General features: G+C 43.8%; 1 long non-coding RNA gene across 1 annotated transcript; it reads right to left on the bottom strand.

Moving 5' to 3' along the window:
* Positions 1-932: 932 nt before the first annotated feature.
* LOC307209302 lies at positions 933-10694 on the bottom strand. Its single transcript, XR_013835529.1, has 2 exons — positions 10501-10694; positions 933-1331 (listed from the first exon to the last, which is right to left on the bottom strand). It is a non-coding gene; the product is annotated as an uncharacterized lncRNA (long non-coding RNA).
* Positions 10695-17038: the final 6344 nt, after the last annotated feature.

Here is a 17038-nt window from a genome sequence, read left to right as displayed (position 1 = left end):
TTGTTGGGACTTCTTCTTTCCATTTTTGGGCAAGAAACATTCTTGCAAGTAACATTCTTGCCGCTGTAGTTACATACATGAATACATTTATATACAGTTTGGTTAGTTCTGAACTACAGAACTGTCTAAGGATTCTTTAATCCTATTTGCTTCCATAAAGTAATAGCAGTCATTAGCCCTTCTCCTCCATGAATTTGTCTAATGCTCTTTTAGACAAATTTGGTGGCCATTACCTCTTCCTATGCGACCGAGTTCCATAGTATCACTATGTACTGCCTGAAGAAGTGTTTTCTTTTTTCTGTCCTGCAGTTCCCAATGTTCTGCTTCAAATATCTGTATATGTTTTAAATCTATGGATGCTCCTGAAAGAAGAGTGGCAGATGAAGATGATGGACTTTGCAGAACTGGTGAAATCCAAAACCAGCACAATCAAGTATTCCAAAAGGATTGAAGTAAATTTATACAATATCTGAAAGATTATTGTAAGCAATTAACATCACTAGCAGGGTTGTCTGAAGACTTGTAATGAGAAACTTTCAATCTTTTTATATTTATTTAAATTTCGAGCCATTCTGTAATGAATTTAATTAGAATTGGAAAACGTATAAATTGCAATGGTATAAAGGCTAACTTCGAAAGTCATGAGATGGGAGGGAAAGAAGTTGACAGGCTCTAAAGAGCCAGAGCGGTATAGTGGATAATTATGTTGTGAATGTACAATTGAAAATAAATAAAAATTATATATATATATAAAATCTATAGACGCTCCTAAGGCTGCTCAAAAAACAAAACACGCCCCCCAGTAGCATTTAAAACACACACACAAATTTAAAGCAATAATAAAAGCAAAGAAGCTGCAATGATTCAGCTAAAAGGCTCCAAACAGGAGGAATGTGTTGGGGGTGCATTTATTTATAAAGGAGGGCAATGAGTTGTTTTGTGTGCTGGTGGCATTTTTTTATTAGTTGCAGCAGAAGCAAAACATTGTTACAGGCTCTCTGTTCTATCACTGTGACTGCCATGCAAGATTCCTCACTGGCAAAAAAACAGCCCTGGGCTCAACTCCAGGCCCAGCTGGTCACTTGCAAGGGTCCTGAGAAGGTCAGATGCTCTACACAGCTGTGTGATTTCGTGGAAAGCAATGGTGAGCGTCAACATTCTGAGAGTGGCTCCTTTGCCAAAATGAACTCATTTCTGGCGGAGGACAATATTCCATCTTACATAAAACGTGGGTTGCTACGCAAGCTGCCAGAAGGCAAGGGAAGGTGACGTGAACTCCAGATCCTCACCTTGGACCTTAGTAATGGAGCAAGCCAAGTTCTTTTCAATACCTGGCGGGAAGAGAGAAGCGCTTAGGCCATTTAAGAATACTGGAGCACCTGAGAAAAGCCATAAATATTATTTGGGTGTCAGTAGTATAAACTGATGATAAAGAACATCGGTTGCGTGTGGAGATAAGGATTCTAACAACGGCATTTCACTATGCGTGCTTCATATGTTAATTGTTGGAGGGGTATGGAAGGGAAGCGCAGTAACATTCACAGGTGGAAATGCAAGCCAAACTATAATATGAGCTATTTGTCCAAAGAAGGCTGATTGCCGAAGACTTGATGCTTTTGAATTATGGTGCTGGAGGAGACTCCCATGGACTGCAAGATCAAACCTATCCATTCTGAAGGAAATCAGCCCTGAGTGCTCACTGGAAGGACAGATCCTGAAGCTGAGGCTCCAATACTTTGGCCACCTCATGAGAAGAGAAGACTCCCTGGAAAAGACCCTGATGTTGGGAAAGATTGACGGCACAAGGAGAAGGGGACGACAGAGGACGAGATGGTTGGACAGTGTTCTTGAAGCTACCAGCATGAGTTTGACCAAACTGCGGGAGGCAGTGGAAGCCAGGAGTGCTGGGCGTGCTCTGGTCCATGGGGTCATGAAGAGTCGGAGACAACTAAATGACTAAACAACAAAAAAATTGTCCAAACTGCATCTGCATTGTGGTTGGAAGGAAACTGTTCCTTGAAAGCAGTACCAAAAAAGGAAATTCTCAACCTAGCCAGCTGCAGTTGCACCATGGGCCACATTCGGCCCATCACAAAGCCATCTTCCTCAGCTCAAGGCAACCTGCCCATCAACTGACATAGCCAGTCACATCATCTGATGGAAGGTACCTTCTTCTTTAAGCAATAGGACTAAGGAGCCTGTAGAAAGCAACCCATCATAGAATCATAGAGTTGGGATTTTCAGCTATGCAATGGTACTCCCCCCTCCTTTGAGGTTCTCCCAACCTTCTGGGGCAGATTTGAAGAGGGCATGGTATGCACATGGATGAAAGTTCCACTGTGTGAGTGAAATTCCTTAAGATGATGGAATGAGTTGGTTGGATACCGCCCAAGAACGATAGCAGGGACAGGGAACATGCAGCCCTCCAGATGTCTTTGCACTAAAATTACTTTCATCCCTGACCGTTGGCCATTCTCGTTTGGGGCCGAGTCCAATAACATCTGGAGGGCCACAGGTTCCCCATCCCCGGAGTATAGTTTGTAAGCTTTTAGATAATGCACACATCTGTCTGGCAGGCATCGTCTTAGAAAATGAATTTGTGTGCAAGAAAGGAGAGTATGGTTATTTTAAGAAGGTGCTTGCTCTCTCCAGTTCTTAAAAGTACTTGTATTTATACAAACACACACAAATGATTGGGACACTTTTTTCAGTCAATTAGTCAATTACACATTGCAGCCCGAGTATTTAGATTGTGAAGTTCAAACAATGTAGTTGCCAGTTATAATATACCACTTTTGTTTTACATCTAGCAATAGAGTTTTGTATATATATGTAGAAAAGCCGCGGTGTGTGAATTATTGGTTCCTTAGGGGAAAGTTATTTTCTCTCCCCTCTGTATTTAGGAGCACGGCACTGAATGAAGAACATGAAATGTGGAAGAGAAATATATAATATGATGAATACCTATAATAATGTACTTAGGGTGGAATTCAACATAGCACTAAGTGGGGCATGTGCAGGAGGGGATAAGTCCCAGTCACAAAATGAGACTTTCTCCCCCTCTCCTCTCTTGTGTGTCCTCTGCATGCCCCTAAATTTGTTCTGGGTTTCCCCCCAACCCTCCAGAGTAGATTTAGGGGACACGGGAGGGGGAGGAGAGGGGGGAAAGTCCTGTCGCATGAGGGGACCCCATTCTGTGCACTCAACAGCTTATATGAATCCAACCCTTAAGAAAAATAAATGACCCCATGGCATGTGATATTTTGTGATATTTTTTGTTGAGGGCACTTTATCTGCTGTGTAAAAAGCAGATTTTCTTCTTTTTAGCAATTAATTTCCCCCCAGATTCTGATTATTCTATCAAGCCCCAATCCACATATAACACGTACATTGGCTGATTCCTCATTTGTCAATGATTGACAGATGAATATGCAAATGAATCTCACTACATAAATGAAGGAACAAGTTACTTAAGTCTATCAACTTCATTGGGTTCCACTCTGACTTACATCAGTTACAATCCACTGCCTCTGAGAGAAATTGCGTGATGTGGAAGCCCTGCCTGTATAGTTTCATCCGTTATGACTCAAAGAAAGCCATCATGTGATGACGGGTTTAAAATGATAAGCATGTATGTGCAAATGTGACCATAGTTAATGTCCCATTGTTTTTGCTTTGGGGAGAGTTTGGGCACCTTTTGTGAAGGAGGGAGGGTAGCAGGAACTCTAAAATAGATTTTGAGCTAGTGGCTTAGATTGCCATATAAATAATGAAGAGATTTGAAGGTCTAAGCATTTCCAGATGTTGGAGCAGGTAATGGCTTTGAAACCCATGTTAAATAAGTGCTGGGTTTTTGACCTGCTGGAAAAATGTACTCTGGTGTGACACAAATGACACTGCTTTCAAAAATTATCCTATATTATCCTAGTCCTGGTGAGGGTAACAACCTGAGGGCAGGCAACTTGATTAGCTTCCTGCCTGGATGGCGAGTACATCCCAGTTATTGTCTGTGATTTATGCCTGGAGTCCCTGGGCGTAATCAGGCATACTTTGCAGTAGGTTGGGGGAATCCCTGCACCCAGCAAGGTATGAACTGAAGGAGAAAATAAAGTTCTTCCCAGATTCCGCATCACTAAGTGGTACCTTGCTCTGACAAAGCATCATGATTCTCAAAGCAGGAATCTGTCACAAGCTTATCTTTCTCTCTGCCATTGAGATATGGGGAGGTGAAGAAGAAGAGAAGAGTTTGGATTTGATATCCTGCTTTATCACTACCTGAAGGAGTCTCAAAGCGGCTAACATTCTCCTTTCCCTTCCTCCCCCACAACAAACACTCTGTGAGGTGAGTGGGGCTGAGAGACTTCAAAGAAGTGTGACTGGCCCAAGGTCACCCAGCAGCTGCATGTGGAGGAGCGGAGACGCGAACCCGGTTCACCAGATTACGAGTCCGTCGCTCTTAACCACTACACCACACTGGCTCTCACAGGTGAAGAGGTGCAGAGCCTTCAGAACAACAGGCTGAACCCTTTTAGCTAGCATTTCCAGCCTGTGCCATTTTAACAGCCTGTTGATCTCCCTCATGTTGCAATTACTGCTAAAACATTTTTAGCCTACCTTTAGAAAACAAAAAGTTACTAAAGGAATGGTGCAATATATATATTTTTTGTTATTTCTTAAAGGGGAATTGTTCCTTCCTCAACTACATTGCTATATCACAGCTACCTACTGTGGATAGGACATAACAGACAGGACACACACACACAAGCTCTCTATATATCCCTGAATTAGGAAAAATTCAGCTGCAATTCTCCACGTTGCTTGAAATGGAAAAGCAAAGATTGGGAGACATTACGACCTGCCAACCTTGAAGCAGTTCAGCCTTTCAAGCAAGGGTCATTGCAAGTCCTACACCATGGGTAGGCAAACTAAGGCCCCAGGGCCTGATCCAGCCCAATCGCCTTCTAAATCCTCCCCACAGACGGTCCGGGAATGAGCATGTTTTTACATGAGTAGATGTGTCCTTTTATTTAAAATGCATCTCTGGGTTATTTGTGGGACATAGGAATTTGTTCATTCCCCCCCCCCCAAAAAAGATAGTCTGGCCCCCTACAAGGTCTGAGGGACAGTGGACCGGCCCCCTGCTGAAAAAGTTTGCTGACCCATGCCCTACACCTACCAAAGACCCTTTTATCAGAGAAAATAGGGATCAAACCTGCAGAGCCGTAGGAGGCCAGCCAGGTTTTTTTTGCCCTGGGTGAAGTGTCCATTGAGGCTCGCAGTCTGCATGTGTACAGAAATGTCCATGGGGTGTCTGTTCCATACTGGGTCTTTGACCCAGGTGAAACAAAGCCTGGTTTTACCCCTGAAACCTGGCACCTTTTGTATACAAAGTAGGTGATGTACCACTTAACTCCCCAGCAACCAACTTCTATAAGCCCAGATGAGTCCTTGGTGGGGTCAGTTCTGCAAACTGCATGGCAAAATCCATTGCCAGAGTTGTTGTTGTTTAGTCGTGTCCGACTCTTTGTGACCCCATGGACCAGAGCACGCCAGGCACTCCTGTCTTCCACTGCCTCCCACAGTTTGGTCAACTCATGCTGGTAGCTTCGAGAACACTGTCCAACCATCTCGTCCTCTGTCGTCCCCTTCTCCTTGTGCCCTCCATCTTTCCCAACATCAGGGTCTTTTCCAGGGAGTCTTCTCTTCTCATGAGGTGGCCAAAGTATTGGAGCCTCAGCTTCACGATCTGTCCTTCCAGTGAGCACTCAGGGCTGATTTCCTGAAGAATGGAGAGGTTTGATCTTCTTGCAGTCCATGGGACTCTCAAGAGTCTCCTCCAGCACCATAATTCAAAAGCATCAATTCTTCAGCGATCAGCCTTCTTTATAGTCCAGCTTTCACTTCCATACATTACTACTGGGAAAGAGAGTTGCCAGAGTACTCTAATGCAAATGTGAAATGTCTTTGCACGGTGGGTAAAATAATAATAATAATAATAATAATAATAATAATAATAATAATAATAATTCAGTGCATCTTTAAAAAGGTTGGTTGGATTGTTCTCAGAGTACCCTTGTCTGCCACGAAGAAAAGCAAAAAGTTGTGAGTGGGTAGTCTGGTGTTCAGAGGCTCTTCCACAAGTACAAAATAATGCATAATGTGATGGATCGTCTGAAAATCAACTCTGAAAACTCAACTCCCCCATCTCACTTCTGTAATCCTTGGCCCGAGAAACAGTTTCGAACTCTTCAGCAGTTGCATTCTTCTCTCCAGCATGTGAGACCATCCCATATGACATATGTGCTATTTGTGGCGACTGTTTGTCCAAATGAGGTGGTTCGAAGTAAAAAGGCCAACAGATCTGTCTTTTGTAACACTGTGAGCAGCTTGTTAAAATTAGTCGCCCAAACTGCAGGACATCTGTGTTGTTGGGTTTCCAAAAGCACTATCAGTACTGCAGATGAAAGCAACTCCACCACCACCCAAAATATTCTATTTCCCAGATGGGAAAAGCTGCAAAAAGGCAAGCCTTTGATTTTGGTGCTGAATAAACTGCAGTCTTTCCTTCTCCCTCCCAACGCCTTTTCTTTTCCTTCTCCTGCTTTGGTGGACAATAAGTTCTCGCTTTAGTTTTGAATCTCACGCCAGTTATGTGGAGCACTTCTGTTCTCTTAAAATTTACAAGCAAATCACCGACACACTATCCAGAGCAGCAGAAGAGATCTTCCTGTGATATGATATAATAAACATTTCCTTGAGTGATATCCAAGGCCTAGAACGGACAATAATCCCTGCTAATGTCTCTCATTGTGATAGGTAGTAATACAACACCTGTTTATCTTGTTCAACAGGCGTGTCTGTCTCAGTAGATATCCATGCATAGATGTAAACATCTGAATAGGATGGTTGTGTGTACAAAATCCAACATGCGTAGGACTGGAAATCAGAACTGAATGTGCCTATGCAGTTTACTATATGGGCCTACATAAGCAGGATTCTATAATGATGATGATGATGATATATTTATTTATACCCCACCCGTCTGGCTGGGTTTCCCCAGCCACTCTGGGAGGCTCCCAACAGAACACCAATAACAATTAATTAATTAATAGATTTTATTGCGTTAGCCATGCGGCCATAGCATAATATACATAGAAATAACAACATAAAATGGGGGTGGGGAGATAAAAGTGGATGTCGTCCTGGGCGAATACTTTGAGAAAATGGGGATAACAAAAGTAACGGGGGATTTAAAACATCGAGTGACAGGGAATACAAAAAACAGGTTCGATTGTGCGGCATATCGACTACATCTGTGGTATTAAAGAAGGAGTTGGTGCCGCTTTCCTCTTCATCACACTAAGCAGGAAATTAGCTGTCATCTCGGTAATCCAACAGTCAGAATCCTGCAGAAGAAGGGACACTATCCAAGGCTGGATTGGGAGATGAAGCTTGTTCACGAGAGGAGTTAGAAACTGAGATCTTTCATCTGTCCAGTTGGGACAGAAGAGCATTACATGTTCCATAGTCTCCAGAGCCGTGTCATTGCAGGAGCATGTTCTATTTGCGATGGAAACTCTGGAGTAACGACCCGACAGAACTGCTGTAGGAAAACAGTTGAGACGGGCACAGGTAAAGGCCCTTCGTTTAGCCTCCGAAGGAATTGTAAAGCAGTATAGAGGGATCCCTTCAGGGGGTGAAATAGCTAGGGCTAAGCCTGAACAATAATAACAATAATAATAAAAGCAACAACAATAATAAAAAAGCAACTACATCAAACATTAAAAACTTTCCTTCTAAAAGTCGGATAGTTGTTTATTTCCTTGACATCTGACGGGAGGGCGTTCCACAGGGCGGGCGCCACCACCGAGAAGGCCCTCTGCCTGGTTCTCTGTAACCTCACTTCCCGCAGTGAGGGAACCGCCAGAAGGCCCTCGGTGCCGGACCTCAGTGTCTGGGCTGAACGATGGGGGTGGAAATGCTCCTTCAGGTATCCTGGGCCAAGGCCATTTAGGGCTTTAAAGCATCCATCCTAGTCAAACAATAAACCCATCTCCGGATTCTGGTTGTAGGCTAGGTGACTTGGCAGAGGATCTGTAGAATGACAGCAAGGCCCAGAGGATGGGAGAAAAGGTAGGTAGCCCTCAGTCAAATTCACAAATCCCAACACACACACACACACACACACACACACACACACACTTCAATTCAATCCAAATTATGCCACCCCAGTCTTCAAAAAAGCAGCAGCTGAAAGCTAAGAGGCCATCACAACAGACAAAGAGGCCAGGACCCCTCTGGTTTCTTTGTCATTTGAGCACTGTCTCTAGAAGCTGTTGTTTACTGCCTGTCTTAAAAATGATTGACCGTGGTCCTGGACATATACTCCCTTGTGTGCCACAGACACTGGTGTTCTTTAACCATACTATCCAAATGAGAGAAGGAGTATGAAAGGGATAAATAGTAGCCAAGTGGATTAATAGAGCCAGTGTGGTATAGTGGCTAGAGTGTCAGGATAGGATCCTGGGAGACTGGGTGTGACCTTGGGCCTCTCAGCCTAACCTACCTCACAGGGTAGTTGTGGAGAACCATGTGTGCCACCTCGAGCACCCATGCAATAAATAATAAACAAAATAAAAAATAAATAGCATTTTTGAGCTGTGAGCCAAAATCTGTGCTTTGTATCGTAGCCCAATCACACACTCACATGGGCTCTACAAACAAAAAACGGGTCTATTAATCACTTTGATCCTGGGACTGTTCTGTAGCTGAAAACAATGTCAGATGTGGATCGCTTCAGCTCAGAATCACTACCTATACATTTATCCCATTTGGGAAGTGTGTGTCCTAGTGCACTCTAGCCTTCAGAAAATACCAGTGAGAGACATTAGCCATGAGCTGAGAATAACAACTGCAGAGAGTGCTACCTGCTCAGATCTTGCTTTTTGGCGTCTCATGGGCTTCCCTGGTTGACCACTGTAAGGACATAATGCTGGAGTACATGGGCTCTTCTTGTGTGACTGATAATTTCAAAGGCAAACACAGACATTTTAATGTCCTTGTTTCTACACCGGAATACAGCCAGAATGCTTCCTTTCCTTCACTCCAAAGTGTCCTCTTATCCTCCTAGCAAATCACTGTAAGGCCTGGGACAAATTATTCAGAATTTTTTCCCCCTAGAATCCTAGCTACAATGAAGGAATTGATTTGCCATAAACACTACAGGAGGAAGCCTTGGGTTTATAGAGATCCGCCAGCTAACTGACCACACGGGGTAAACAGATAGCAACTGTAAAAGCAGTTGTAAAAGAATACACATGTTGAAAAGAGAGGCCAAACTGCATTGACCAAAAACATAGAGAGAAGACAAACCCTTCACTCCAAGTACCTCCTTGAGAGCCAGTGTGGTGTAGTGGTTATGAGCGGTGGATTTGTAATCTGATGAACCGGGTTCGATTCTCCGCTCCTCTACATGCAGCTGCTGGGTGACCTTGGGCTAGTCACACTTCTCTGAAGTCTGTTAGGTTTGTTGTGGGGGAGGAAGGGAAGAGGAGATTGTTAGCCACTTTGAGACTCCTTAGGGTAGTGATAAAGTGGGATATCAAATCCAAACTCCTCCTCCTCCTCCTCCTCCTCCTCCTCCTCCTCCTCCTCCTCCTCCTCTTCTTCTTCTTCTTCTTCTTCTTCTTCTTCTTCTTCTTCTTCTTCTTCTTCTTCTTCTTCTCCTTCCTCTCACCTCTTTTAGGAACCAATTGCTGTGTATCATAAAAGCAGAGCACTTAAAAACCATCTGCATATTGTAGATGTGTCACTCACTATAAACGCAGCAAGGGCTTTGTATTTATTGCATGTAAAGAAGGATGGAGATTGGAAATTAAGTTAATATGCCCCGTATTGCTCTGTTTGGATGGCATCTGTGCTAGGAACTGCCCTGTCCAACACTCAGAGCACCACTTGGGAGGGTTGTTTGATGGAGGGTCCTACATTCCACAAGATAGTAAGATATGAACGGGGAACCTTTGTGCTCAGGGACATCCCCTTGTCTGCTCACCCATGCAGTCCAGTCATGGCCCTCGTGGAGCAAAGGTCCCTGAATACCACGCTTTCTTTTTGGAATTTGGACCTGAATGTGAAAATTCTCTACCACACAATAAAAGTGGCATTCCTTTGCCCTTTAGCACATCAGTCTTCCCTCGTGAATAGAGCCCCGAGTTCTTTGGCTTTTCCCATATGGAACAATTGATCCCTTCAGTTAATTTGCCAAGAGTAATCAGTTATTTCTGCTGGCTATAAATTTTAAACACTGCCAACCTCACCCCCCACCCCACCCCACCCCGCTTTAAAAAGAAAAAAGCAGGAGGAAGGGAAGAAAGCAAAGCAATAAAAGTGGGACAGCAATAAAGCACGCAGCTGTCAGAGCGGGGACGGCTGGTGTAGTTTAGCACCGCAGGGGGAGAAAAAGAAAGAAAGGAACAGAACAAGCTCCGAAGCCATTTTCACCTGTCGGTTTCCCAGGCCCTGGGGTTCAGCTCTGAGAAGAAGGGACTTCTCAGTTGATTCTTCCGCTGCCATGAGGGTCATTGGGTGTAGCCTGTCCATTTTGTCCTGAGAAACCTTTGGGGTATTAATGCAGCAGGATATACACTGAAGGAATGCCAGTAAATCAATGGAGTGAACCACACACACACACACACACACACACACAGAGAGAGAGAGAGAGAGAGCGCTAGTTCAGGCAAAATACAGTTTCTTATCTCCTTGGTAGCAGCAAGTCAGCAGAATAGTATTAGGCTGGCCATTTGTCCTTCTTTGTAGAGGACAGTCGTAAGAACATATGAACATGAGAAGAGTTTGCTGGATAACGCCAATGACCTGCCCAGTCCAATGTCCTTTTCTCAAAGTGACTGAACAGTTGTTGTTGTTGTTGTTAGACTTTACATACCACCCTATACCCGGAGGTCTCTAGGTGGTTCACAGAAGAGATCAACCTCAAAAACCACAATATATATATAATTGAAATGAAAACAACCACCCAATAACATCCTCCCCAGTGCTGCTCTTTCAATCCAGATCGAGGCATCCCTCCTGTGGCTGCTTTATGAACAAGAAGGGGAGATTCCTTGCATCGCATCCTCCCTGGCTACGCTATTACGAGCTTTTTCTGCGGAAGGAATTGTTTGTTTAGGTTGACATCCCCGCTTTTGGGGGCAGTTTTAGAATCTGCTCGAACATACATTGAACCTTATTTATTTTTTTAAAAATGGTAAATGGAATGGAATGTATTAACACGTCTGTAACTTGATGCGCATATCCGGATGGCAAATTTGTACCCACGGTCAGGATTTGAGCACAAGAGAATTCTCCCCCACCTGTGCTTTCCAGGAACTGGCATTCAGGGGCGTAGTTGCCTCCCACCGTGAAGGCAGAAAACAATCATCATGGCTAGTAGCCATGGACCACCCTCTCTTTGCAGTCCTCTGTTTGAAGGAGTTCTGTTCCAAGTTCAGTTTAAAGGTAACGGACAATAAGAGGGGCCGGCTGAGCAGGCCCCAGGGCATGCAGAAGGTTCCATTCCAGAGATCCCCAGGTAGGGAATGCACCTTGCCTGAAACCCTGGACAGCTGCTGCCAGTCTGTGCAGTACTGAGCCAGATGGACAAATGGTCTGATGGAGTATAAGGCAGCTTCCTATGTTCCGCACATATAGTAGCGACTTGCAGGGTAGCGCCAGGGTCCAGTGCATTGTTTCCATGGCTTCTCAACACTGAATGTTGCTGTCCCTTGCTGAGCGGGAGAGCGGTTGAGGTTCAGGGAGCTCAGCACATTTGTGTGTGTCTCTGTGTGTTGGCACATGCACGTTTTATGAAAATCGGTGTTCTCTGTGGTGGACTTATAAAGAAGTAAAGGCTTTCTGGGAAACGGTATATAATGAGTTAAAGAAAATGTTTAAAAATACTTTTTGTTCAAAAACCAGAAGCCTTTTTATTGGGTATACAGTGGTACCTTGGGTTACAGATGCTTCAGGTTACAGAAGCTTCAGGTTTCAGATTCCGCTAACCCAGAAATAGTACCTCGGGTGAAGAACTTTGCTTCAGGATGAGAACAGAAATCGCGCGGCGGCGGCACAGCGGCAGCAGGAGGCCCCATTAGCTAAAGTGGTACCTCAGGTTAAGAACAGTTTCAGGTTAAGAATGGACCTCCAGAACAAATTAAGTTCTTAACCAGAAGTACCACTGTAGTGGGTAAAGAGATACCAAGGGAAGATAAAAGACTGTTTATGTATGCAACAACCGTGGTAAGAATTCTTTTAGCCCAAAAATGGAAAGAGCAAGAAGAACCAATGAAATAAGAGTGGCAGATGAAATTGGTGGACTTTGCAGAACTGGCAAAGTTGACAGGAAAAACCTGAAACCAGCACGATCAAGTATTCCAAAAGGATTGGAGTAAATTTATACGATATCTGAAAGATTATTGTAAGCAATTAACATCACTAGCTGGGTTGTCTGATGACTTGTAACAGTGGCGTAGCGTGGGGGGTGCAGGGGGGGCCGGGCGCACCGGGCGCAACATCTGGGGGTTAGGGGGCGCAAATCCATGGGTTAGGGGGCGCAAATTACTTGCCTTGCCCCGGGTGCTGACAACCCACGCTACGCCACTGACTTGTAATGAGAAATTTTCAATCCTTCTACATTTATTTAAATTTCGAGCCATTCTGTAATGAGTTTAATTAGAACTGGAAAACATATAAATTACAATAGTATAAAGGTTAATTTCGAAAGTCATGAGGTGGGAGGGAAGGAAGTTGACAGGCTTTAAAGAGCCAGGACGGTATAGTGGATAATGATGATGTGAATGTATAACATTAAATGGAAAATCAATAAAAATATATATAAGAAAGAAAGAAAGACAGAAAGAAAGACAGAAAGAAAGAAAGAAGAAAATCGGTGTTCTCTTTACTCCTCTTTTCTGCGGATATATATCTTCTGTTTTGGCAATGTGTATGCATCCACCATAGCTGCTTCTGGGAACCAGGGTTCAGACTATTTAAGAACATTTCAGTGTCTTGACTATTTGATTCCGACACTGCGGGTGGGGGTGAGGAAAGAGAGAGCCACCCTTTTGTTTTCTGTCATCAGGGTTGGCGGGAGTGGGAGAAAGAGTATGAGGAGAAGTGGGAGAAAGTGAAGCGGTTTGAATAATGGGTGAAATGGCAGTGGGTTCTTCACCCCCCGGGATAAAAGCAGCACGATGGGTCTTTTCACAGCCACAGTCCAAAACATGGATTCCTCAAGTCGCAGCACCACCCGTCTGGAGTCAGTAGCACAAGGAGGCAACAAAAAGCAAATATTGAATGTGAGATTTCAATTGAACAGCAAACAACGGGCCCCTTTTCTCTTTAACAAACATTTCAGGAGACTAAAATAAAGTGAAAACTGGAATGTCATGGTTACCCTGCTGCTGTTTACCTTTGCACATTTTTTCCTCTATGAAAATCTCTCGCTTTGCTGTTATATCTAATGCCATTAAAAAAAAAAACTTTAAAATTTCTATAGACTTCCTGCACGTTGGAACTCCCCGCCTATTGAGACCAAGCAGGCGTCTTCACTGCTCTCTTTTCGACACCTGCTAGAAACATTTCTGATTAGATAAGTCTACCCAGATGCTTAGAAAGTTTTAATTTTAATCTGTTTCCGTATTTTAACTTCTGTATGTTTTAAAGCATGGTTGCACATTTTTCTTGATTTTGTTGTTTTATCTGTTTGTAAACCACATTGGGGTGTGTGTGTGTTGCTGTTTGGTTTTTTTTTTTTTACAATCAAGCAGTATATAAATGTTATGAAATAAATAAATAAATAAATAAATAAATTATAGCAACGATTTCTAAATTTCCATCTATGAATATATTTCATGCAAACCTTCTGCATCCTCTTGAGTTCTTTTTGGGGTGTGTATGATCAATTCCCTCTCTCCTTGAGAGCCAGTGTGGTGTAGTGGTTAAGAGCGGTAGTCTCATAATCTGGGGAACCGGGTTCGCGTCTCCGCTCCTCCACATGCAGCTGCTGGGTGACCTTGGGCTCGTCACACTTCTCTGAAGTCTCTCAGCCCCACTCACCTCACAGAGTGTTTGTTGTGGGGGAGGAAGGGAGAGGAGAATGTTAGCCGCTTTGAGACTCCTTAAAGGGAGTGAAAGGCGGGATATCAAATCCAAACTCTTCTTCTTCCTCTTCCTATCCCCCCTGCCCCCCCCCCCCGGGCATAAGTGGCCACCCAATACAATCTATGCAAAAATCGGTAATATTATGGACTGTTTGAGCATCATGCAAGACTGTGGTGGAGGTGCAAGTGATTTTGCATCTGCCTTGGCAATGTCACACAGAGGTATCCTGTCTTCAGAATGCTCTTTCCGTACTCAGATCCAGCCCTGCTGGGCTGAAGCTGAAGCCAAAACATACATAAATAGTACTGAACTCCTGAGTCACACCTCGAAATCCCCCTACCAGCTCATTCTCTCTGTTCATGTGAATGCAGGCTAACATAGAGTAGCAACAGCCAGCCAGCACAGGTGCAGCTAGCAGGAAAATGTACTATAATATTTGAGCATTTGCAAGTCGACACACTCATCTCACACACTTCCAAGCACTATTCAGAGCAATTCTGTATTTTTAAAGCACACATTTTTAAAGAAACAAAAGGACTGGACTCCCCCACGTTTCTTCCATAGTTTTTGAAGTTAATTGCTGCAAACAGGGATTTCGCTAATCTCAGGGAAAGGGATGGGCCGCTTTCAAGAGGAAAAACCTTGATAAAAATTATTTCGGCTTACAAAGGAACTTTTATCAACTTCTGTTTCCTCCGGTGCTGCTGATATCTGACAAGGTGGGTGGGGATCTGGAACATGAAAGGCTTATCAAAAGGAAAGACAACTTAGGTTTGGGGTTGAATCCAAAGCACACTGAGCTTAATATAAAGACGCCCATTCATTTGGAGCCGCTTTATGTTACGCAAAATGGCTCCCACTTCCCAAGGGCAAATTGGAGAAGGGCATTATTTTAGCTTTTTCCTTATGCTATGTTCCATCTTGTACTGTTGTATGCGTAGTTGGATAAGTTGAGCTTGTATCAAAACTAAACTTGAAAGCGTTCTAGCACAACTTGCCTTACGTGGCTCAGGACCGCAAAACCTCAAGGACTGCCTCTCCCCATATAAACTGACCTGGACTCGGTGTTCATCTTCTGAGGTCCTTCTTTGTGTGCCTTCTCCATGAGAGCTCCAGAAGGTGGCTCCCCATTCGTGGAATGCTCTCTGCAGGAAGGTTCGCCTTCATTACATATCTTTAGGTGACAGGTGAAAATGTTCCTCTTCAAACATTAATATGTTTGTGGAAGAGAGGGGGGTTATTGTTTTGTTGTTTCTGTTTCAGCTATTTATTTGTGCTTTTATCTCATGTTTTATCTCGTGAACTGCCCTGAGATCTTTTGATGAGGGGCAGTATATAAATCCAAATAAATAAAATAAAATCTGAAGGCATTCTAGAATCTAGCTGAGCAACAAACACAAAGGCGTTCCAGAATACAGCCCAGCATAACTCAAAGGCATTGTAAAATGGTTTAATCATGAGCCTCCATTACAGTAAAGATAACGAGTGGGGGAAGAGAAAGAATTATGCCCCCACTAATATCTCAAGGACCAAAAGTTCAAGGCATGAACGAAAGCTGCTGGAGGAATTTTATTTTGCTGTTCTCTCCCCCCCGCCCCACCCTCAAGCAGCTGATTTCAATGGAAAAATCTGGCTGCCAGTTCAGATTTTAACATATGCTGACGGGACTCAATTCATTCAATATGATCATCTCTTCTTTTTAAAGGAGAGGAAATGAGGTGTCAGGGCTCCGTGGTAGATCACCTGCTTTTCACATAGAAGATCCTAGGTTTGATTTTGGGCATCTCCAGTTAAAAGGGGATGAACCCCTAACCACACACCAGGACCGTGGCTCAGTCTCCGGAGAGATCAAGGACTGTCTGTGTGTTTGTGGTGGTGCATGCACTTGTGGCAATAGCGATCAGTGCAAAAACTGCAAAACATTCTGCAAATGCAAACCGTGCAGAGTTGCTATTCCTGTAGTCTGGTGGGCTGCAGCAGCAAGTGTGCCCAGGACTGTTACCTGCCGAGGAGAAGAAGAAGAAGAAGAGTAGAAGAGTTTGGATTTGATATCCCGCTTTATCACTACCTGAAGGAGTCTCAAAGCGGTTAACATTCTCCTTTCCCTTCCTCCCCCACAACAAACACTCTGTGAGGTGAGTGGGGCTGAGAGACTTCAAGGAAGTGTGACTAGCCCAAGGTCACCCAGCAGCTGCATGTGGAGGAGCGGAGACGCGAACCCGGTTCACCAGATTACGAGTCTACCACTCCTAACCACTACACCACACTGGCTCTGAGGTCTCCCTTCCACCAAACGCAGCTGCTGCTAGTGAATTTCCTTTGGCTCTCTGAGTGCTGATCTGTACATTTGATTGCCAGCGAAAAGTGTAACTTAACTGACCATTGATGTATTTGCCTGTATGTGTTCCTGTAGCTTTTCGATGTGCAAAGACTCTGGGTGGAAAGGAACAAAAGCTATGTGGAAAGTAATAAAAACTGTATGTATGTGAGTAAAATCAATCAATCATACAAACAAACAAACAAACAAACAAACAAACAAACAAACAAACAAACAAGAAACACACCTCTGCCAGTGACGCTGGAGAGCTGTTACCAATCAGAGCAGGCAATGAGTTCAGACAATTCCTCCCTGTGGAACACCCTCCCTTCAGATGTCAGAGAAATCAACAACTATCTGACTTTTAGAAGACACCTGAAGGCAACCCTGTTTAGGGAAGTTTTTAATGTCTGATGTTTTATTGGGTTTTTACTATACTGAAAGCCAGCCAGATGGGCGGGGTATAAATAATAAAATTATTGCTTTTATTTTTTTTATTATACTGACCTAGATTGACAAAGGGTCTCCTGATCAGGCAACTTCTTAGGTTTCCCAAAGTCTTTT

Source organism: Podarcis cretensis, assembly GCF_951804945.1.
Source record: "Podarcis cretensis genome assembly, chromosome: 2".
Taxonomy (NCBI): Eukaryota; Metazoa; Chordata; class Lepidosauria; order Squamata; family Lacertidae; genus Podarcis; species Podarcis cretensis.
Note: the sequence above shows the minus strand (reverse complement) of the source record. Positions and strands in the feature narration are given on the sequence as shown.